Raw genomic sequence first — 24,105 nt, 5'->3', positions numbered from 1 at the left:
TTTTCAAGGATATGAAGAATTGAATTCTCACTATGTTGGTCCTCAAAGTGGAAGGCTACATGAAGCTTTTAAGCCTAAAATTGATGTAAGGAAAGTGGATTTTGTTCTTGTGAGACCCGCAGATCTAGAATATCCGATATGTCTAGGAGTTGTAGAGTCAGACGTTGATGTGGAAAACTCCTCTCCTGACTACACGAAATTTTTCATTCAATATTGGGCACCAAAACATCAAAAAAGAAATCTCTCAATCAAAGAACAATATGAGGATTTTAAGAAAAAGAATTGGTACTGCAATATTGCTGACCCTGAGCGTTGGGATTGTGTTGATGTAGTTGTATGGTCATGGACTCCAAGGGGTGGAAGACTTGCAAAAGCAATTAAGATCCCATCCAATGTTGTGGAAAAGGCTCCAGCTAGCTTAATAGGAGAAAATGAATAGCATTTCATATTCATATCTGAGGGTTTTTATAAATTTCCCTACCTATGTATGATTTTATGAGGTGTTTAGTAACACCAGCATGAAAATAATCTTTTAATGAGAAATAAGGTGTTTCTGAACACCAACATTTTCTTGAGAATCTATCTCTTTGTCTAATGTAGTACAAGGATTGAACAACAAAAATTATTTTTAACATTCCCAAATTAAACAAAAAAGTTCCAAATCAAGTGGGAAATAGGACTACATAGGCACTGAAATCAGTCCCAAAGTTGTGGGATTTTCCCGTTTCATTTAAACTTGTGTTATAAGGTCCAAACCCTGTTACCAATGATCTAGCTTTATCATTTGGTAGCTACTCATCACAAATATTTCTAGCATATATATCGTATCTTCAACACACCTAATTAAGAGAAACCATGTATAGTGAACCCCGCCAAACTTAAGTATGCTCCACTTGGATGTGCACACGTTGTTGGGCAAGAAGAAAAGTGGGACACCTCTATAGATTTACAACCCAATAGCATTAAAAATTCAACCTCAGAACCATAAAGTATACAAAAATCACCTTTAGTAAACCCCAATCAAAAGGCCTATGCTCTCCGAAGAATTTACAAGCACACGCCCACCCAATTAATGACAATAGCACATAGGAACAAAACCCTCTCAAAGCACAAATTTACAACACATGCTAACCAATGGATATGAAGACAAGGGCCTCCCCTTTCATAATTGAACATCACAAACCCACAACTTCAACATCAATTCCAAAGTTCATAAATACATGTCCTCCCAATCTGGCTGCACACAATTTGCCACTAGGCTGCCATTGCTACAGTCGGAAGCCTGGCTGCCCTGCAAAATACTCGAAAATAGCACATAGCGAGACATAAACAACTAAATCTGCATACCTCAAATCACACGACGCCTAATCCACGTTGTACAGGAGCAGAGAGAGAAAGAGAGAGATAGAACGAGAGAGCACGTGCAAGCGCACCTCCTAGAGCGGAGTGCTACGCTGGCACCGCGAGAGAGAAGAGAGGAGAGGGAAGAAGAAGTACACAGACACTCGGTGCAATCTCCCCCCGTGCAAGAGTGACCATTTTTCTCTTGCACGAATTTGTTATATAGATTTCTTGAATGGTCAAATTGGTTACAAACTGGCTGGCCGGTCATAAATGGCCAAAGCTCATAAAGAGCACTTGAATAATAAAATGTACAATATATATTTCCAATCGCATGGGCCTAGCTCGGTCTAGTCTTTTCCACTTGTCAACTGCAATAAATCATAAAATATCATTTCTATAACATACCTCTCCGTTGGAAAGCAACTGTCCTCAGTTGCGAAGATAAAAAATCTGCAAACAATACTTGTCAAAAACAATGATTAGAAATCTGTATCAAATAGTAAAAGAAAAAATCCATAAAATTAAACACATTGGTTATGCCTGCCGTCATCCACATACTACCTATTCTAGTGTCCCATACAACTAGAATAAGCAGTATATGTCATACCCTGATGAATCAGGATATCATTGGTAACACTCATCATCAGTCTCATAATATCAAGTCTCAAAGCATAAACACTTCCGTGATAAAATAATCATCAGATACCAAATCCCAATCCAATTCCAAGTCCACAATATAAGTCCAAATCCAAATAACTTGCATTATATACCCGGGTAACAAAATTATACCAGTAACAGTGGTGGCCAGCCACTGCAGCATGATTTTGTGATCGGTGTTGCCTCATCCGGCAAGTCTACACCAATAAAACGTGCTACCTAAATCGGTGAATCTGCACTAATGATGCCTATATCGGCGGATTTGCATTTACCATTGTGAATAGATCTGCAATTTGTCAGTGTGCTGCCTAAATCGGCGGATCTGCACAGATAATTGGTGTTTCCTAAATCGGCGAATCTACACCAAGATGAGCATTTACAAACTACCTAAATCAGCGGATCTGTGTGCATGTGACCAATGGACTAGACAGGGTATAAAAACATAAAAAAATATACTACATGTTTCACACCACATTGGAGTAAGGTTGAGTGACAAAGTACTGACAAATTGGTATTTAACGGAAAGCATCTTGATTCACATGAGTAGCTGCATATCTCAATGTGAGATGATCGCAATAGCAATTTTGTTTAATACAAGTATAGGCACAATGTTAGAGAATGCAGGTAAGTAAAAGAGCCATGCCGTCTTTCAAGAAATAAATGGTAATCAAGCTGATAAGCGAGATGTGTTGAATTTATGTAACGTTGTTGTTCTCTGTGGAATGGTATTAGTAGATATGTGTAGGACTATGGGTACCATAGAATTTGATAGAGTACTATTGTATAATTACTTGTGTTTTTGAGAAGATTTTTCAAAACTCAAAATGAAAATGCGGAGAGAACTTACCTATTTGCTCTCTGTAAATCATTAGACTCTGGATGATGTACTGCATTTGAAATATGTACCAGTCTGTGTGTGGGTAGAGAGATACAATTAGGAGAGAACTGTAATTAGCAAAAGTCATTTACAATGATGAGCCTCAAATTAATCAAAAAGTGAGATGGAATCAATATATTGTAGATTGTTTTCGTTTGAATGAATGGAGTAGTCCCCTTGATATCGCAAGTTGTGGTCTCTAAAGTACTTAACATTGTAAAATTTATTATTTATAATTCTTAAAGAGCATTGACTAGTGTTTAATTGTGATATCACGCGCATACTAGCGTCTAGTCATGATATCATGAGCATACATCATATAAAGGACATACTATAAACAGTAGATTGGTCTAACAAATAAAGAAAACAACGCCAAATTAATTTGACCTTAGAGATATTGCCAGTTAAATGTATAGAATATGCATCAACAAAATGCCTGGCAAGACCAAAAACTTAAGCTTCTCTTTTAAACTTGTACTAGGTATTGTAGTATGAGAGTTTGCAGCTTATACAAATTACCTATAAGATCAAACTAATACAATCCTTATGGATCTAATCCAATGCCTGGGTATTAAAATGAAGTGTAGTGAAATACTAAAATCATTAGTTTAAATACATCATGGTCATCGTCAGTGCACGTGGATGTCTGAAAGAGAATGTTGTTTGAGAAAGTATTGCATTGGTCGCTAAAGAAGTTTGTTGATTTTCGATGCTTCCATGCCACCGACCATCAACCAAAAGGAAAGGGGGGAGAGGGGGAGAACGAGAGAGAGAGAGAGAGAGAGAGAGAGGGAGAGAGAGGAAATGAAATGTTACAGAACATTCTTCAAAAGGCCCAAGTTACCTATGAGACCAAACTCAGACAATTCTTATGGATCTAAAGCAATGCCTGGGTACAAAAGTAAAATGAAGTAAAGTGAAAGACTAAAAAAAAAGGACTAAAATGAATTAAAGCCTAAAATCACCAGGTTAGAATCAACATCATTATCAATGCTGGTGGATGCCTGACAATGGCGTTGTCCAAGAAACGGTTGCTGAAAAGCATAAGTGTGGAGGCATGGTGAACGTTGATTGAGTCTGCTTCAATAATCTAATTATAAAAAACTCGCCCTCACTTTACAATGGAGATCACTGTAGCCAATGTGATCCAATACACATGAGTGGGCTAGTTCTGATGTGACGCCCTGAAAGTGCAATGCTTTGATTTATATATATATATATATATATATATTTTGAGCATTGGACTTGACTTGAAAACACGTACTATCATGCTCCCGTTGATTTCACGGATCCCTTGCCGCTTAATGATGAGAACGTCCCAGTTGTGAGTAACTCAACAGGAAGAAAATAGACATTCTCATTCAAATATCTTATTTCAACCCAGTATTTCAATGTCAAAGGTCATCTTGTCGCGGACTGTATGCAGGAGAAGCTTTCCAATATATGGTGGTAAGATATCGTCTATCAAGAATGGGTGAGGCCAGGATGGAGAGATGGGCTATGGTACAAACTTCCACGATTGCGACAACAAATACTCCAGGTTGAAACTGGGAAAGAACATTCTCAACTTTTTCCAGTCACTGAAGAGTAGACACATTAGTGGCAGATGAAGTTGAGGAGCTTATGGATGTGGGGACGGTTCTCTTGACAGAAGGGGAACGGGGTTTGATGGTAGGTTAGAGGTGGGTGGTGCTTCTTGCATGCTCAAAGAGGCCGCGGTGCAATTAGCTGCAGCTGCAACCATCAATCCATCAAGTGTAGCTGTTGTTAATGCATGGGGTACTATTGTGCTTGCCCATGGGAAGTTGAAACTCATATTAAGTGAAAAGCTCAGAGATATGCGTTTAGAGGCAGGATCACCTCGTAAGAAGCTGGATCCTGAAGGCACAATCATCAATTGGGAAGATCTTGAGTTTTGATAATGGTTAAAAGTAACCTGAGTCACTTGGCGAGAGTCTGTTACTGTATATTTGAATGAACCTCCAATAGATGGTAGTAATGAGGTGACCATTTCTCTTTATGGAGGTATCGGAACAGAGTCTGGCGGCTCACCTCTATACATGGCACCTGCTCAAGCGTAAGGCATGCCATATCTTTCCACCCACAACTTGTGAGTCAGAATAGAGCTCGTCTCCAGCCTGCTCCCAAGTGTTCTATCTCCGATAGAGTTGTCATGAGGTAATAACATATTCAAAGTTCTCTGCATGTCGTCAGTGTAAGCCTTCATATTGAGTTGGTGGTCGATAAGCTACTATTGTATGCAGTAAGGGCATGCCAAAGTCGGTGAGGTGGTTAGGCATCATCAACTCTGCATGGATCAGAGTGGAGGTTGATAGGGGAGGATTTGTGGCGGTCATGTAGAGAGAGAAAGAGAGAGTGTCAGGACATCTGTTGGAAAAGTGGGCCTTCACTAATATTGGTCGCCATTCTGTTCCACTTATGCTTCTTATGTCGTTGCCCATCACATGCAAACACAACTAGTAGTTCCAGTTCATTGTGTGAGCTCATGCTGCCGCATGGGACCGGGATTTTGTCCGAGGTTATGGTTGCATGGGTAGGTGAGAGAAATGTGTTTGGTCTGCTACTTTTGCCGCCTTTGCAAAAAAGGAGGGTTCACTGGTTGGGACCGGATTAACTGCAGCTGCCTTTGTGTGCCAAAAACAAAGGTGGTATAGTGCGTAGGTGTGAGAGTGGTGGATGTTTGTCGGCAAAGATGCAGTTATTTTGCTGCATGGCCATCAAAAAATGATTGTTGCGGCTACGAGTGAGACCGGGACCATCCATGGGTGCAGATGAATAGAAGAAATAGGGCCGAGAAGATTGACGGCGAGGGTTGGTGGGATAGTGACGAAAAGTAGTTGGCTGCATGCGAGGGAGAGATCAGGCAATTGGGAGGTTGGTTGTTAACAACCACTGACGTCGGACCCGTGGCATATGCAGTGCTAGTTTTAGTGCATTGAGAGGGTGTGAGACAAAAGGTACTGCTCGCCAGTAGGGCAGAGAGAGAAATATTGCATGGCGGCGAGACGAGTTGAGTGTCGGCAGTTCCAAGAGTGTTTGCATGGGTAGGTGTTTCCCACTAACAACGTCAGGAGCATGTCATGTGATGACAGCAAAGAAAAAAAAATACCGAGCGTCGTGCATTGCAACTGTTGTTGCAACTCCGTCCCTGCTGCAAAAGCTGAACGTGTCGTGAGGTCGCGTGATGTCGATAGTTGGTGACCAGGGTGACAAACGGGGTCTCCGAACGATGGGGATGGTGATGACGATCACAGTAGCAACGATGATGACGATGATGAACGTAGACAAATCAGTTAGTGTTATTTAAAAATATAAATTTAAGACTCTTGTGGGGTGGACGTTCCCACCAGACTATCCCCGCTAATTGGTTTGTACTATGCACAAATGTCGGGGAGTTAGCATTGATTGTTAAGAGAGAATCCTACGTCTTTACCTATTATAATTATACATGGGCAATGCTTAATACATTGTAAGTAAACTTTTAAACAACCTAATTTTATTGAATTTCATACTTAACTCTTCTTCAATCGTCTTGTAATTCCATGATAATTTGTGCTGATTATTTTTTTCAAAAAAATAAAAATCAATCAAGGTTTGTTTTAATTGAATTATATAATGATGTTTATGCACTTATCAAAATAAAAATTGCATACCAATGATACTAACAAGATAAGTCATGTAAACTTAGCTGTGGGATTGATTGGTCATGAATCTCCTCGCATCCTTGTATCTAGCACTGTCGGAGCCTTTTAACCTCGCTCTGATACTACTGCTACAGTGGGAAGCCTGGTTGCTCTGCAAAATACTCGAAAATAGCACATAGCGAGACATAAACGACTAAATCTGCATACCTCGAATCACACAACACCTAATCCACATTGTACACGAGCAGAGAGAGAAAGAGAGAGAGATAGAACGAGAGAGCACGTGCAAGCGCACCTCCTAGAGCGGAGTGCTACGCTGGCACCGCAAGAGAGAAGAGGGGAGAGGGGAGAAGAAGTACACAGACACTGGGTGCAATCTCCCCCCATACAAGAGTGACCATTTCCCTCTTGCACGTATTTGTTATATAGATTTCTTGAATGGTCAAATTGGTTACAAACTGGCCGGCCGGTCATAAATGGCCAAAGCTCATAAAGAGCACTTGAATAATAAAATGTACAATATATATTTCAAGTCACATAGGCCTAGCTCGGTCTAGTCTTTTCCACCTTTCAGCTGCAATAAATCATAAAATATCATTTCTATAACAGCCATAGCCATAACCCTGTAGAGAACTAGTTGTAACCTGAAGAGCACAACTCCAATTGGGTCACTTTAAATCTTGGAATAAATCTTGACACATAACTGGTGAGAAAGTGGAAGATGACCAAAATTGAATCTACCCGTCGCTACCTCCAAAATTGACGTGAACATTGAGCTGTATAGATACGACTATACATAGAGAAGGTAAGGCAAGGGCAGAAAGTGCATCAAAACCCATCAAGGAGGCACAAAAAACTAAAACATGCAATTTTCAGGACTTTGGATGCACGCTTTTAAGTTATACATGAGTTTTAGTTATATACAAGTCTCAGTTCAAAAAACTCACTTACGAGTACTTAATACAATAACACAGTAGTTGGCGCTTTGCTAGTGACTTGCCCTGCGTGTACATGTTCTTGATAAAGCAAGATAAAAAAATCCACAAAAAGAAAGCCCACACACCCTTTTGACATTGAGCATCATGTCCATATGTACAAATCTACAAAAATCGGGGTGTCGAAAATGCGCCCAATATAGTTTGCCACACCAAAACCCGCTAGATCATTCATGATCAGTAGCACAAAAGATATCCTATAAACCTCACGAGGGAGTCTTCATTTCATCCTCATCATTATCCACATGATTAAAAAATTCCTCAAAAGAAGGCTCGTTCTCGATTACAGTCATCAACCTTGCAATATACTTATTCAACTAGCCATTCACACGTGCTTTATGTGGGGTACCATTCAAGTCAGCAAGCTGATATGCGCCATTTGGAAACCTATTTAAGACCTAGAAAGGACCTTGCCACTTGAATTGAATCAATATAATACAGTCAACAACAATAAGAATGTGATATTTGTCTCTAGCTGTTATAGGTAGATGACCTATTGCATCAATACCCCACTTCTCAAACACATCATAAGCCAGAATGGTGCCTATAGTTTTTCATTTGAGAGCCCTATTTATCATGCTTTGACACTCTTTACATGACTTGCACCAATGCTGACATTGAATGCTTGGTTACACATACCCACCTGCAAGACTTTATGCACAATGATCTTTGAAGCAAAGTGACTCACGAAGTGGATTGTACAGCTACATAAATTCCAATTCTCTTTTCTTGTTGAGGAGAGTACAAGGGCTACATTGGATGATTTTATTACTTATAAGAAAATCGCTCTTCTTATCAAGGATAAAAAAGTGAAGAAGAAACACATGGAAGCTTCTGACATAGACAATCCCTTTTGACGGCTCTTATAGGAAAGTGTATGGTGAATCTTCAAAAGAAGTGTTGTAATCTATGATCCTCAAGGTTCTTTGGTAACTAAAAGGATTTTAAAGCTTACGGCACAAAGCAACAGTGAAGTTGAATATGCTACTGTGGAGAAAGGGCTCAACCTTTTCCTTGAGCTTGACATCCATCTTGTGAGGGTAAGAGGCGATGCTATTTTGGTGGTTAAGAAAGGCTCAAAAATATGTGTTTTCAAGTGAAGAATTTGCTAAGTTTTGAAGCTTGGAGTTTAAGGCATGTGGCCAGGTCTCAAAATGAAGCACATGGTGTAGTACAAGCTTCAGTTGCACAATTGTATGTGATAAGGGCTGATTCTCCTCTTTATTTGGTAAGGAAATATTTGGAGATGGAGGAAGGGTTTCTACAATCAAGTATGCTTCCATTAGAGCTGGAGAAATGGAAAAGAAGTATACCTTCGTTTGTTGTGCCAAAAAATATGTGCTACGTGATGGTGCCTTATATATGAAAGGGGCTGATCTTGTGATGAGAAAAGTGCCAAAGAAGGAGGAAATTTAGAGAATTTTGGAAGAGAATCATGACGGTTCTTGTAGTGGTCCTTCGAACAACTAGGGCGACTCACCAATTGAGGTAGAGAGTGTAGCTAGGGAGAAATGTGAATGGTTTGGGGCAAAGGTAGTGCCTAAAACTTCTACATGCATAAATCACACTCACCATGATGAGTTCCACCTAATTATATCCTCTTTTCACCTCTAGCTTCACCCTGCTAGCATAATAGATAGGTTTCATGTAGTGGGAATTGTTACCTTGTTGAGGAATCATAGCTCCAATATCATCCTCACCTACTGATGGATTTACATAAAACTCTTTATCCCAATTAGGATATTGCAAAGAAAGAAGAGAACTAAGAACCTCTTTGATACCTTGAAAATCCCATTCTCTGAGATCATATGCCCCAAAAACTTCACTTCTTGGTTGAGCAAGATGACACTTATTTGGGTTGGGTTGACCTCCACTTTCATCATAATGCCTCAATTCCATCCCAAGATTTGCAAAATGATCCTTTCTAGAAGTATAAACACAGAAATCATCAATAAGATCCTTCACAAACTTCCAAGAAAGGGAGAGAGCACCTTATGGACATGATTTTGGTACCATGCACAACCATTCATAAGACCAAAAGGAAGCACACTTAAGAAAATCATCTCCATGGTGTGATAAATGTGATCTTCCTTTGATATTCTAAATCCAAGGTGAGTTGAGAATATCCAGAGAACCCATCAATACACTATACCTATCATGCCCTGCAATAGAATCAAGTATATCATCTATGAAAGGAAGAGGGTATGGATCTCTCTTCATAATTGCATTTAGAGGATTAAAATCAACACACATCTTTTACTTTCCATCCTTCTTGTGTGTGACAACAACAGGGCACACACATTCTGCAGTACTGACATGACATATAAAACCTGCTTTGAGAACCTTGTCTACCTCCTCCATTAAAGCATTAAGTCGTACGGGATGATCTCCTTCCTTGATTGGAATGTGGATCTACTCAAATTTAAAAAGTGTAATTTTTCTCATAAGAAGTGCTAAATAAATTGGGAAATTGTTGTATCATATGTAGGTAATCACCCTTGTCATGACTAGTCAAGTCAGGAGACAACATACCTTGTATCATCTCTTGTTTGACATTAGGTTTTTGGGTTGCATCAGCTCTTCAATTTTCTCATAAGGACCAGGTATCGTCATTACCAATAAGGCCAATAAATCTTTGTTTCTCATCATGCTCTTCTTCAAGAAACAAGGATGGAACATCTAGATCACTATCGCTGCTATCTTCCACCTCACTGCCAACATCCCCATTGTCTTCTTATTCACCTAATTACTCTTATTCATCACTTTTCTCATCAAAAACAGCATCCAAATATTGATTTCTAGCCATTTCAAACCTCTAATTCTTATCACCACTTCTATTGTAGAGAATGATGGTACCATGTCCCAAATCCCGTACAGCTTTGGTTGCTTGTAACCATGGTCTTCCAAGGATGAGAGGGAAAACACCAATACCCCCCGGAATAACATGAAAATTGACTAGAAATTTAACACGAGACTTGTAATGAGCCAAAAACTGGCTGAACCCTTAAAATTGGCTCACATCAGGATTCTACTAAATGAAACATAACTTTTGTAAATGACATCAAAATTTCATGAAACTTCTTAACTATGAGTTCAAGATATGCAAAAGGTTTTTAAATACAAAATTTATGTAAAAATCTTAAAAATAAAAAATCCTACTTTTCTAAAATTAGTAAATTTTACATAAAACTGCACTTCGCTACTTCACTTGGAGAAGTAAAACATGTTGGTAATCCTTAAATATGGGTTAAAAAATCTTGGTACATATATCACATACCTATTGAGGGATTTTTCAAAGAAGTTTGGACCTCCTTAACAATAATTTGATTTACTTTCAAAAGAAAATAGAAGAAATTTGTTCTTCTGCACAAGAGTATGGCAATGAAAAGATACCTATAGACCTTTATTGGTTCTTGGAAGATGCAGAAGGTAGAAATGCATTACTTAAGAATATCACCATTTTTGAGTTTCATGATGAAGAGCGTGATTGCAACAAGGCTGTGGTCAATACGTTCTTACATAAACGAAGTGATATTCATAGGCCAAGACACACCCCAAATATTAAGACAACTGTGAAAACAAGTTTATCTCTTAAAGGCAAGAAGTATAAGTGTTGGATGACATTTTCAATAGATACTTGTCCTCGGCCTTGGGCTGCGTTTCAATCTTCTTTCACTAAAGAGTTTTTGGACTACAATGAAGAAGACAAGGATTGGTTAGCATGGGATGCATGCCACATGTCTGGCCTCTCTCTCACTCATATCTTTCTAAGTATCAAGAAATCATATTAAAACTAGAAGGTGTAAGTTAAATCCAAAAGATACAAGGTTTCAATAGGGGTCTTGACAAATACTATCCTATTCATGTCAAGGTACAACATCCAAAAACTTTGGAAGAAGCCATCGCTCATGCCCAAGTGTATGATGATGACCAAGAGAGGAAGAGAAATGTTCCCTACTCTCAAAATACTTTTGCTAAGATCACTTTTTCTAAGATCACTTTTGCTAAGAGCCAATGGCAAGGTAGATCTCCCACATGTTCCAAGAGGAGTAGGAGACAATCTACCTCTCCACGTCCTCAAGAAGCTAAGAAGCCTAAGCCATCTCGAGATACTCCACGTGGGTCTCTCAGCACTACCTATTTTGAGCATGCAAAGAAACACAATTTGTGTTCCAAATGTCTTTTGGATAAGAATAACAAGAAGGCTTATCCTCTTTTTCAAGGAAAGGAAAAGGTCATGCACACGGTGCAACCCCTCACATTAGATTCATCTCCTTAGTATTGTGTTGTAGAGGTTCTTTATATGAAATAAAAGCACAAGTGTTGTGTGCCAATGTGGTAGCCCAACTTTGGCTACCATGAGTTGATTCGCATGCATGGCTATTAACAGACAACTTGTTTGTATTTTAGTGGATGATGGTGCAGCTCATAACTCCTTGAACTATAAGCTAGTCAAGAAATTGAAGCTTACACAGACTCCCTGCTCCTACAAGTATGTGGTAGAACAGATGTCTATAAATGATCTATTGCATGTTTTATCACATACAAACATGCTTAATTTTCTTTAGGAATTCATAAATGTCAAGTGTTTTGAAATGGCACACTCGTTTTGCCTAGAGAATTCAATGTGGGTCATCTCGAACAAAAATAGCAAGTTTCGTACGTGATCGTAAAAGACGTGTCCAAAGTGCTTTCCAAGTGAAAAAAATGAGGATCAGCATATAGTTTAAGCTGAAATGGATTTTTAAAAAAATTTATGGATTTTACCTAGCTCGTTTTACGAACGAGACGGTACATTGTTGGGCTAAAAAGGGCTAAAAATGGCCATAAAATAATCAAAATTAGCGAAAAAGGGCTGAAAATGCCACATCAAAGATAGTAACATCATTGCCCAAGCACGTGGGAGTTTTTAGAGCCAAGAATGAGCTCTTTTGGACATATAACAAGGGAGATACAACTGTTCTAAGGGAGGGTCCTAGTGCAGTCCCATGCTGCTTCCACTACATGTTCAAGGTTGTCAGGCTACCAATTAGGGTTTCCCCTCCTCAAATAATGACCTATGCTTCTACAATGAAGTTTTTAAGTTTTTAAACTGCTCTTTTGCCACTAAAATTTTCTCTTTATCATCCATGGCTATTAACAGACAACTTGTTTGTATTTTAGTGGATGATAAATTGCATATATGCAGTGCTCTTTTGTCTTGATAAAAGCCCTAGATTATCTTTTCAACTCAAACATAGCAGCATTGAGAGAGTCTGTAGCTATAACATTCCCAAATAGGGAGGCTACATATCTGATAAGGTTGGGCCTGAAACCCATTCTTTCTAGGATTTGGACGAACACATAGTCTAAGCCTTTTTCTTTCGCATTCTCTATTCCTTCCCATAGGGAGATATTTGATTCAAGTATTCTTCTACCCTTCATGAAACCTTTGTATTTAAAGCACAACCACTTCATAAGAGTTGGGGTATTCCCATTGCAATGCCTATGATGAAAATCTTGTTCCCTGTGGTGAGCATGGTAAGGGATCTCCAATTGGTCAGTTGATCCTTGTCACCTCGTTGATGGAGCACCTTGATGATGTGTGTCTTCAAAGAAATGGAGAGGCCTAGAATTTGAAAGATTCATTCCACATCAGTAGAAGAAATAGGGCTAGGGTCTCCTTGAAGGGTGAGAATAATTTTGTAGGTAGCCCGTCTATGCCTCGGGTTTTCATTGGTTGAAGGCCCTCTATGGAGATATGAATATCCAGGAGCTATGGGGGTTGATGTGCAAAGAATTGAATCTCCATGTGGACTGTTGATCTCTTGTGGGATGAAATAAGCTCCCTGGCTTGCTGGATTTCTTGGGCCATGTTTTTAAGGGGGAGAAGAAAGCCTAGAAGTAGCCTTTTACATACTCAAGGATTTATTGTTCTAAGGAAGCCCTGCCCTAGGCGGTGAGTAGGAGAGGGATACAACCTCTCTCTTGGTTATTTTTGAGGATTTTAAAAAATACTTTGGAGGTCCTATCGATTTGAACCTCCTACCATTCCCTAAAGAACATGGAGGATTGTTTGGGCAGCAAGGTCTTCCTCGCTTTTGAGTTTTCTTTTTTTTCATCTATCTCGATTTGGACGACGGGTTCTGTTGAAGAAAAGGATTCTAGCTCTAAGAGAGTGATATATTTTTTCCTTTCTTTTTTTCTAGGTACCTATTTGAATTCAAAAGTTGTCCTTTGATTACTTTCTTAGTACTAAAGGTTTGAATTCCTTAAACTTCCAAATAAAGAGGCCCTCCTAGACCCTATTCTCTTCCTAATGCTTCATTCTTCTAGAACGAGTGAGGAATTCCAATTACAGTGCCTCTTGAACCTTTGTTGTGGGAGGGGATAATCCACTTATGTTGCTTAAAGATATTGTCCAAGGGTTGACAAAGCTTTGAGTCTCAGGTTTGAACCTCCTATAGGGCAATGATATTGATAGAAGTATCTGCCAGCCATAACCGAATCTTGCGTGCTTTGAGGAAATTGGAGAGGCCCTTTATGTTCCATTATAAGAGCTTCATTTATGGGCTTGCTTGTCCTTCCTATTATTATTGAGGGTGGCTTTGGCAGGGGTGTTTGAGATCACTGTGTGAGAGTGTTTATTTTCTTTTTGTACCTCCATGGGGGAGGGCTTGGGGCCTGAGGGAGGGATGTTTTCTTTTTTAGCTTCTTAAAGGGGGGGGGGGGGGGGGGGGGGGGGGGGGGGGGTACTGGTTCAGATTGATTGTCATGCTTTCGTCCAACTTGTTCGCTTGGGTTTCTAGAGAGGGAGGGATAGATTCCCCGTCCTCTGATTCTTAAGATATGGATTCACAAACTTCACTTTCCTCGTAGAGAGGGAGGGATGTCAAGATTGCAATTCAATTGGGTTAGTGATTTCTAGGTTTGGGGTTGTCCTTTCTCCTCTCAGTTGGAGGAGTATCCATATCGATGAGAACTTGGGGGTACCACGAGGGAATGTAATCTGACCTTGGCCTGGTGCCAGCACTTTGCCTAGCTTTGATTCTATGGCACCCAGGTGTGTATGGTAGTGGAGGGGAAAATTTGGAAACTCAACCCAAAGAAGGTAGTTGATGAAGGCGTAGCGCTCGGGGCTGAAGTCTTTGTTCCACCCAAAAAAGTTGAGTAGGGAATATTTGATTATCCATTGTCCATAGCCGAGGACGTTAAGCGCCATTTTTGGGTTCTTGAAGACAAAGCAGTGCCTAGATGGTTTCAACCTCAGTCCCGATGGTTCCCTGACTGTGTCCTTATCGAGGACTACAAAATCTTTGCAGGAGGGTTTGTGATTGCCGAGAGGCCTGTCGTCCCGGGCCTCCAGGTCATGTTGTACTTTTCTAACTTGAGTTGTAGGAAGTGTCACCACAAAGGGCTGACCTATTCCATTTGTTGTAGGGCACTTTCTAGAAGTGCTTTTGCTTTTACGTTGAAAAGGTTTTTGGACAGCAAATCCTCCTCTCTCGAGGGAGCTTGTGGAGGATCAATTTTATTTGTGTATGCAGGGACTTTGGGATACTACAATCGCATTTTCTAGCCATTGAGGTTGAGAAAGTTGAATGGAAGGGTTGCTTGAAGTTTTTGGACGATCTTCTCTGGTAGTGTGTCCACTACCTCCTTGTAGAGGGTGACAGGAAGGAGGGACTGGCCATCATTTAGTGAGTGAATAATATATGGGGAAGGGGATTTGACAGGTGCCAGACGGAGTCATGAGGGGGAGTGCGAGGAGAGAGGGGAGGAAGTGACATTGTACCTTCCCCTGAGAGATGGCCCTAAAGAGATTCTAAAAGAAGCCTTAGATGACAATTGAGTAGGGCATACTTTCAATGTTTTCAGTGATGATTGAGACTTACCTTAAATGTTATTTTGGTTTTAAAACATTAAATGGATATTTCTATTTCACCTTTCATTTCACTTCCTCACATGGCTTGACAGTTCTTGCATTCTATTCTTTTAGAATGCTAAAGTGAAGTTTCACCTTGCATAATTCTAGTAAGTTCCGTTCATACACACACACACACACACACAATATAAATGAATTAAAAAAATATATATAATATATCAATGAGTTGTTTTTACTATATATGTATGTTTATTTAATTAAATATATATACACACACACATATGTAGATTTGTTTATTATTTATTTATAAGTTCTTTTTATTATGTGTGTGTGTATGAGCAAACCATGGTAAAGAGAAGAAAAACCGGTGTAATATGTCAGAACTTAGTTCAAAAATCGTACAAATTTCAAAAAAATTGCTACTATTTGGTTTGCTTCTTTGCGAGGAGGACACTTGGTTGCTTAATAAAAGAGACATTCCCAAACAATGCTTCACCTTATATAATTCTAATCATACTGAACCTAATGATTTTATCATTGTCTTATTGTTCTAGAAAGCCATCATGATCCTTTCACTTGTTTCCTTTGTGTTTCACTACGAGTTTTAGACATATTCTCACGTGCAAATATTGATTGAGAATATCGCTTTTGTTAGTCTACAATGAAAATACGAGTTTTTGCAACTACAAATGGTAATTTTTTTCATCACTTTTCTACTTTGTGATCCCAAGTTTCTTTTTGCAGTATCTCAACGCAGAAGCCACCACCTGGCATTAGATTTAAATATAATAAAAAAACATCACTCTAATGAAAATCTCGGTTCACTGTTGGCCATTCAACATTTGGGTGGGATAGAAGAAATTTTACAGACAATATGACCAATATTGCGGCATGTAAAGGGATTCACTTTCTAAACCGCGTGCAGGCGGCAACGAATATGGTCGTGGTTGAGATTAGCAACAACAGTATACTCTAGTGTTGCTCACAGGTGCATATGAAGTAGGGGATGCTAGTGGTGTGGATTTGAACGCATAGAAATTACTACTTTGGAGCTCCCTTCTTGCCAATAACCACAATTTGATGGCAGATCGTATGAGCAAAGGTCCATGTATGCAATAGCTATCGGATCAATTTTGGATGGTTGTAATTTCAGACATCAATTTGGTATCGATACACAACATAGGTTAGTCAGTCAAGAGGCAAGGAGAAATAAATACTAACCGAAGCAGCTTACAACTCTATGAGAGAGAGAGAGAGAGAGAGAGAGAGAGAGAGAGAGAGAGAGAGAGAGAGAGAGAGAGAGAGAGAGAGAGAGAGAGAGAGAGAGAGAGAGAGAGAGAGAGAGAGAGAGAGTAATATTGATAATAGGACATAGAGCGTAAAGTTACATCTGCATGTTTTGTGTATGACAGGGAGGACATATATTCACAAAACTGCACGTTCCAATTGCACAAGCATGACTCCAGCTTGACAACATTGCAAGGTCCGTTATCAGCATCCAATTTTCCATTTGCATGCGTTTGCTTGGTGCAACACATAAACGCTACACGGTAGGGCACGACTTCCATTTCTTATAATTTTTCGGAGAGACCACAGTGCCAGCTCTCCACCATACTTTTTTATCGCACCTCTGTATGACGTGCACAACATGATTTTCATTTTCAATGTGACGTTTCATTGCCAGACGATATGTTTAACTATTTACATTGCTTTTTTGTAGCTTGACTCACATATCGGCATGTAGATTGGACAATCACAAAGCAGGAGTACAAGATTGCAGGTTAGTAAAGCACCTCATTTATTGTTGCAATTCATTCGTGCTTTATCTATTTGCTTGTTTTAAAATTTTCCTTTGCTTTGGTTGATGTGGATCTCGTTTTCAGAACTATACACTCAATGTCGATCAACATCTACACGTGACTTTAGGAAGTGAATGGGGTCTAGGAGGGCCTCTTATTCTGGCAGTTTAAGGATCCCAAAGTTTTTTGCTTAAAGCTAAGCCAAGATTCCCTTTTTAAAACAAATGGGTGAAGTCCATTGTTTGCATCACGTTTTAACCATGGGTATTTTGAAATAGGTGGGTTTGATTCTTAAAGAGAATGGTTTTCGAATTTAAAATGCTGAAACGTCATCTCAAAAGCTCAAAGCTCGATATTATTTTATTGGAGCATATTGTGCAATAATAGGGAAAGGGGAGTGGTCCTGACATGGCAGATCTCCTTTTTGAGATTGGGAAAAGGGGAAAGGGGGGAAGAGGGGGTGCCATCTTTTACTAGCCCTTGATTTGGGCTTCATCCAATGGGCCACTTTGAAAAGAAAAAGAGAGGAAGCGTCTTTCATCTAGGGCCGTAGATATAGCCTCAATCCAAGGGCTTAGATAGCCCCTTTGACTATGGGCCAAGGTACATCCTTGCCATCCATTTTGAATTGTTTCCTCACCATCCAATGGCTCAGTTTGAATTCAAGGACCCTATCCTTTCTCTTTAATGATTGCACATCCTCCCTCTTCAATTCCGCACTTTTTTTTGAGATGGTTTTCCTTTTCAATGATGAGAAGCAGCGTGGTTTTTTTTTCAAAGAATGGCATCTTCACATAGCATCTTCTTAAACCCTCACAATGGTGGGTTTCTAATCGCATGGAATTAATCTATTTGTCTCTTTCTGAAACCATTTGATTAAGCCAAAATAAGAGGCCCTCCCTCACCCCGTTCACTTCCTTATGGTTACACACAAATTTTTCCATGCGGAAGCTAATTCTTTTTTCCACACAAAGAGCTTTGATGCTGGAGAAGCCGAAGAACAAGGATTACGGAGTAATGGCATCTCTGGAGACATGGATACAAATATGTCAGTACCTATTAGCCTCCAACAGTAGTTCATTGCTGGCCATTCAACATCTCGATGGGATAGTAGAAATTTTATCCACAATATGGCCAATATTGCGGCATGTGAAGAGATTCTCTTCTAAATCGTCTGCAGGCGGCAGGCAATGTGGGCGCAATTGAGATTAGCCACAACAATATACGGTAGTGTTGCTCTTCAGAAGATGTACGAAGCAGGGAATGTTGGTGGTGAGGATTTGAACGCATAGTAGTTACTACTTCGGGAGCTCCCTTCTTGCCAATAACCACGATTCGGTGGCGGATCCTAGAGAGAGAGAGAGAGAGAGAGAGAGAGAGAGAGAGAGAGAGAGAGAGAGAGAGAGAGAGAGAGAAGGTAATATTGATCATAGGACATAGAGCATAAAGGTACATCTGTATGTTTTGTGTATGATAGGGAGGACATACTTTCACAACACTGCATGCTCCAATTGCACAAGCACGACTCCAGCGACAACATTGCAAGGTCCATTATCTACATCCGATTTCCCATTCGTATGCGTTTGCGTGGTGCAACACATAAACGCTACAAGGCAGGGCACGGCTTCCATTTCTTATAATTTTTTGGAGAGACTAGAGTACCAGATCTCCACCATACTTTTGTATGGCACCTCTGTATGACGTGCACAACATACTCTGCACTTTCATTGTGATGTTTCATTGCAAGAAAATATGTTTAACTATTCACATTGCTTTTTTGTAGCTTGACTCACATATTGGCTTGTAGATTGGACAATCAAAAAGCAGGAGTACAAGATTGCAAGTCAGTAAAGCACCTCATTTATTGTTGCAATTCATTCATGGTTTATCTATTCGCTTGTTTTAGAATTTTCCGCATTACTAGGTGTCTAAATAATTTATACCATACTAGGTGTCTAAATAATTGATGCCATACTATATATGTCCTCGTTTCTCCCGTACTAGGTGTCAGTATGAAGTTCTCAAGACCTGGAAGATTACAATCCAAGCGTCAATAAGCTAAAGAGTAAACTGTAGCCAACTTGAAACTAGCTTACCGTCCGTATGCTAGGTCATGGTTTGAAATCACTCCATTGTATAAATATTGGAGGATGCAATGTGACATCTTCGCTCACAATCTAGAAATATGTCTCTGCTGTGCGACGGCATACCTCACATATATAGTTATAAACAAGGTCGACAGATCACAAATGAAATAGACACTCCTGTTGCCCTCACTTTTGTATTATTGTTGGCCACTTTGTCATCGGAGTGGCAACAACAAGGCTTAGCAGCATTCTAATTACAGTCCATTACCAGTTCAAGATACCAACCACGAATCAACAGTATCCTCTCTCTATTCATGAGACCGATGAATGATATTTGGACATAAAAGAGGGAGACATTAAATTATAGATGAGCTATCCATGTTAACGCAAGTGACTTTTGACCTTATTGTAAGGACAAAATGTCAATGTAACAAGCAGTAAATTGGCAAATCCCTTCAACAACAAATGTGTTCTCTTGCTCGGTGATCTTGTCCAACTATCCCCAGTTTGTAGTCACGCACGGGAGCTTTGTAGCACATGCCATATCACAAGTTCAGTCCACTGGCTACATGCAACTTTGTACAAGATGTCATGCTCTATAAGACATGCAACGGACCCTAAATTGCTTAAGTTCTTCACCATTTTTCATGAAAGAAAACCAGTCGTAGATAAGCTCAATTGTACCTTGGGTGCATGTATTATATGCATGACTACATCAACAACTCTACTACGATAATCTGTACTCACATGTCAGACGTCCAACACTATAACAACCTTGACTTGAATAATTTGTACAATCAAACTCACATTACAAAACTTGAAATGAAGATGAATGCGGGTAACATAAATGTCCTTCAGTAGTGGCTCTTAGACCCTAAGTTGATGAGCTCGATTCGATCGTAATTTGCGTGCACTGCATGATCACTAAAAATATCGACTTGACAATCGATGCGGCAAATGGTGCAACATGCATTGTTGATGCCGTAATACAGAACACAGAATGTGAAGTTACATTTATCATTGTCCTCATTCATTGTACTGGGAATAACTACAAAAGAAGAAAGGCAAAACACACTCGAAATCCAACTTAAAAAATGTGAGCCAACGTGTTGAGCTACGAACCATTCAATAAAAAATTTCTTTTTGAAATACTTTTTGTTTGCAAGAATTTACATGTAGCATGTATACTAGGAAAAACTTTCATCTATAGTACAACCTCGCTTGGATATAATCTCAATTGTAACCACCCCTATAATCTCTAATAATTGATGCACTTGTCTCCTCCCATAAACGTTATAGCATTTTTCGAGTGTATATCCCTTTCACGCGATGCCACCCTTCGGAAATTAGTCTTGCTCTTGTTCCCTTCAGTGCTAGCTGCTAAAAGTCAATTTGCATAATGTTATATAGCAAGGCCCACCAATCCAGACTAGTTTAGGTATTAATTTTTCGTAGAAAAGGAGCACCCGGGAAAAAGGTCAGTGAAAATTGTCGTGGCCAGCAAATAGGGCTGCGGGCAGTGAACGAGCAACGCTTCAAAAAGGCAAGCTTCTCACTAAATATTTCAATCGCCCAGGTTGGTCTCTCTCTCTCTCTCTCTCTCTCTCTCTCTCCTGCGCGCGCGCGCGCAATATTTCTTTGCGACAATTCGATAATCGCAGTTATACTCATTTCCACAAAGCTATAATCAATGGATCAACCATTATTCAAGCATTCTGAATCAAATTCCTCCCTGCCACTAAGCTGCATCGAATCAGATGATTCGCCTCCAGCGGCCCGCGCAATCTGTAATCTGCTACGGCCTGAAGAAGAGCTCAGCTGCGAGAGAATCGAGCTTCAAGATATTGCAGGAGGTGCAGTGTGTACTTATGATGAAGATTATGTCATTGTGGACAGGTTTATTCCTTTGCATGATCACTCCACAGCTCCGACCGAAGAATTTGGAGATGCCAAATTTGAGATAATATCCGACTATTTTTCTAATTTACATCCAGAGATCGCTGCATCGGCTTGCACATCCAGCACGAATGTTGAGCAACAACTAATTGCTGATGATATTAATGAGGCCTCACCGTCAATCGATCATGTGAGGAATGAAGCCTCTCATGTTAATATTGCACAGCTCCCGGCCTCAGCTCGTGTTTTGGAATCTGTTCAGCCAATGTTTAATATGGAGGATGACGTCTCGCAGGGATGTACTGACACAGAGTCTGCAGAGATGAACGCCAACCTCGATTGTGAGCATTCTCATTTATCATCTGAGTTTCTCCTGCTTTCCAAGGTAGATTCTATTATGCTTGCATACAGCGCTAATGTCAACAAAGGCGCTCGTGAACTCCATCCATGCCCATCTTCAATTAGCTACTCAGCAGCAGAGATACTAGAAGAAGCACCATCGGCATCTGCTATTGATAAATTCAAGGAAAAGAGGGAATCGAGCAGGTGTACTAACGAGGATGTTGATGAATTAGTAGAGCTATCTAAATCCGGTCATGAATCAAACGGCGTTGCGCCGGCAGCATATCTAGAGGATGTCGTGCAGCTAGCAGCATCAGCTCATGATGTAGTCGGTGACATTGAAGAGGAGAGTCCAAAACCTAATGAGACCAATATTGTAGACAGCTATGCTTCAGTTTATTCATCTCTATCTTGCGAGCGCCTGCTGCAGGAGTCGGGTTTCCAGGAAAATGAAGACGAGATCAAAGCTGAAATTGAGAGTACCGATAAAAGTCGCCGATGTGAATTTCACCACTCGGACATTTTCTATGACGAAGATGTCCTAATTGAGGCATTTGTTATAGCTGGTGAGATCGATGAAACTCCTCGCAACAACGTAATTAGGAACAGGGACGGATCAGTTTACCCATATTGTCAGGCAGACAATGACTTGTCCTCATCATACAGTGAAGAGGTTATCATGTGGGCACCTGCCATAACTGATGAGATCCAAGGAGAGCATAATATAAGTAAAATGGTGATTATGTGGGCATCTGCTATACCTGATGAAATCCAAGTAGAGCTGGATAGTGTCAACCGTAACACCGAATTAGACGTTTTGGAGTATCAATCTTGCCACTCAGATGATGATAATCTCGCGGCAGCAGAGATTTGTGAAGAAGACCCTCCGAGTATACCTGCAGCGCCCGATGCGGATAATGCAGGAGACCTCTTGCAGCGACCAATACATTCTGCATGTGCCAGTGGTAAAATTGAGGTGGAGGAGACTGCTCATAGCTCAATAATTCAGGAAATTATGAAGTTCCCCATGTCAATCATCAAGCGATTCACAGATTCCTCCAGCAACAGATAATCGAACCCATTGCAGAGAGATTAGAATCCAGGCCACTCAATGATTTTGACAATTGAACGCGTCACGCTAATTGGCTGGCCTTTTAATTAAGCATGCAAAGAAAGAAATAAATAAAATGCTCGGTTGACATCGACGTCTTTGGAAAGCTTCTTACAAACTCTCTCCCATGCATGTTGTTTCACACGTGGATCAAAAAATCTCTAAATTTTGTTCACTTCATCTAGTTCACAAGAAATTTTCTCATGTAGGAAAAGGGAGCCTTTTTCAATGCTTTTCATACAATGCATAACATCATGAGCTTCTGCTCGGGAGGCACCGCATACCTGGCTAGGTACGATTGGGAGCCAGGGACCACTGGCCCCCCCAATGTCGTGCCTCCCTCACAGAAGCTCATGATGTTGAGGTAAGTCATAACGTGGGAATTATTGTGAGAATCTGTCCAAAACTTATTGTGATTTATGCATACACCCACAAAAATGACTTTTGACTCTTATCATTTATATAATGCGATTTACTGCGTTTTGTGGAGAGATACCAAATGAGGTGGCCAAACATGAGAGAGGGGAGCGGGAAGGAGTTTTTTTGTAAATTAAAGATTATCGCTTGTATTGATAATAGCAACCAAGCTGTATCCACTAAGGTGTATCCAACATGATGGCTATTATTGGAGTCTCCAATGTAGCTTCTTTGACTTGATCTCACCGTTTATCTCCACTATGAGTTGCAAAGAGGGTGTTAAATTTACAGCATCTCAAGGAAGTAGCTTAATACGATCCAATATTTTTTGAAGTTAGATTTTTATTCTACTTATTTCTTAAACTCTAGGTAGTGAATTTTTTAAAGCTAGTATATAAGAAACCCTTAGACCCCATTGTAAATTAATCAATTCATTTCCAAGGTTGATTGGTTCAAAACTCTCTCTCTCTCTCTCATGCTTCTCTCCTTGTCTCATCGCTTTTGCACCGTCAACTTTGATAGTCTCTAGCTATGAGAGTTTGTGACAAGATATCTTCATTTGTAGTTTGAAGCAAAATACACACTCAAAAAGACCAAAATTCTATCCATGAATAATTCACTCTTACCTAAGGACAAGATTGACTCAAAACTCTTGTGGGTGATGATTTGGTGTAGCATCAACCCCAATTGCACAAACACAATGCTTGATCTTGTAAAAGACCCTTTCTTTATCCCTTAATTCTTTGTCCAAACAGCTTTTTGGGAGCTTGAATACTTGAAAGAGCAAGCACACTCACTTGAAGAGACAAAACCATCACAGAAGTCCCAAAACCTAAACACAAGGTAGTAGTAGCACTGGAGCCTTACTATCACACCCACTTTGATCATCTGTTAAAGACATCAGAGACGAAAAAAGTGTAGATTTTAGTAGCCATAAGCAAGCATCCCCCTTGCTTACCATGACCTTGAAGTGCTGATGTGTCAAATCTTTGTTGTTCTCTTCCAAATTTTTCCATTGGTTTTTCCATTTATAGATTGAACATTCTCTTCC

This window comes from Adiantum capillus-veneris, chromosome 10, assembly GCF_014529385.1.
Source record: "Adiantum capillus-veneris isolate H3 chromosome 10, ASM1452938v2, whole genome shotgun sequence".
Taxonomy (NCBI): domain Eukaryota; kingdom Viridiplantae; phylum Streptophyta; class Polypodiopsida; order Polypodiales; family Pteridaceae; genus Adiantum; species Adiantum capillus-veneris.
Note: the sequence above shows the minus strand (reverse complement) of the source record.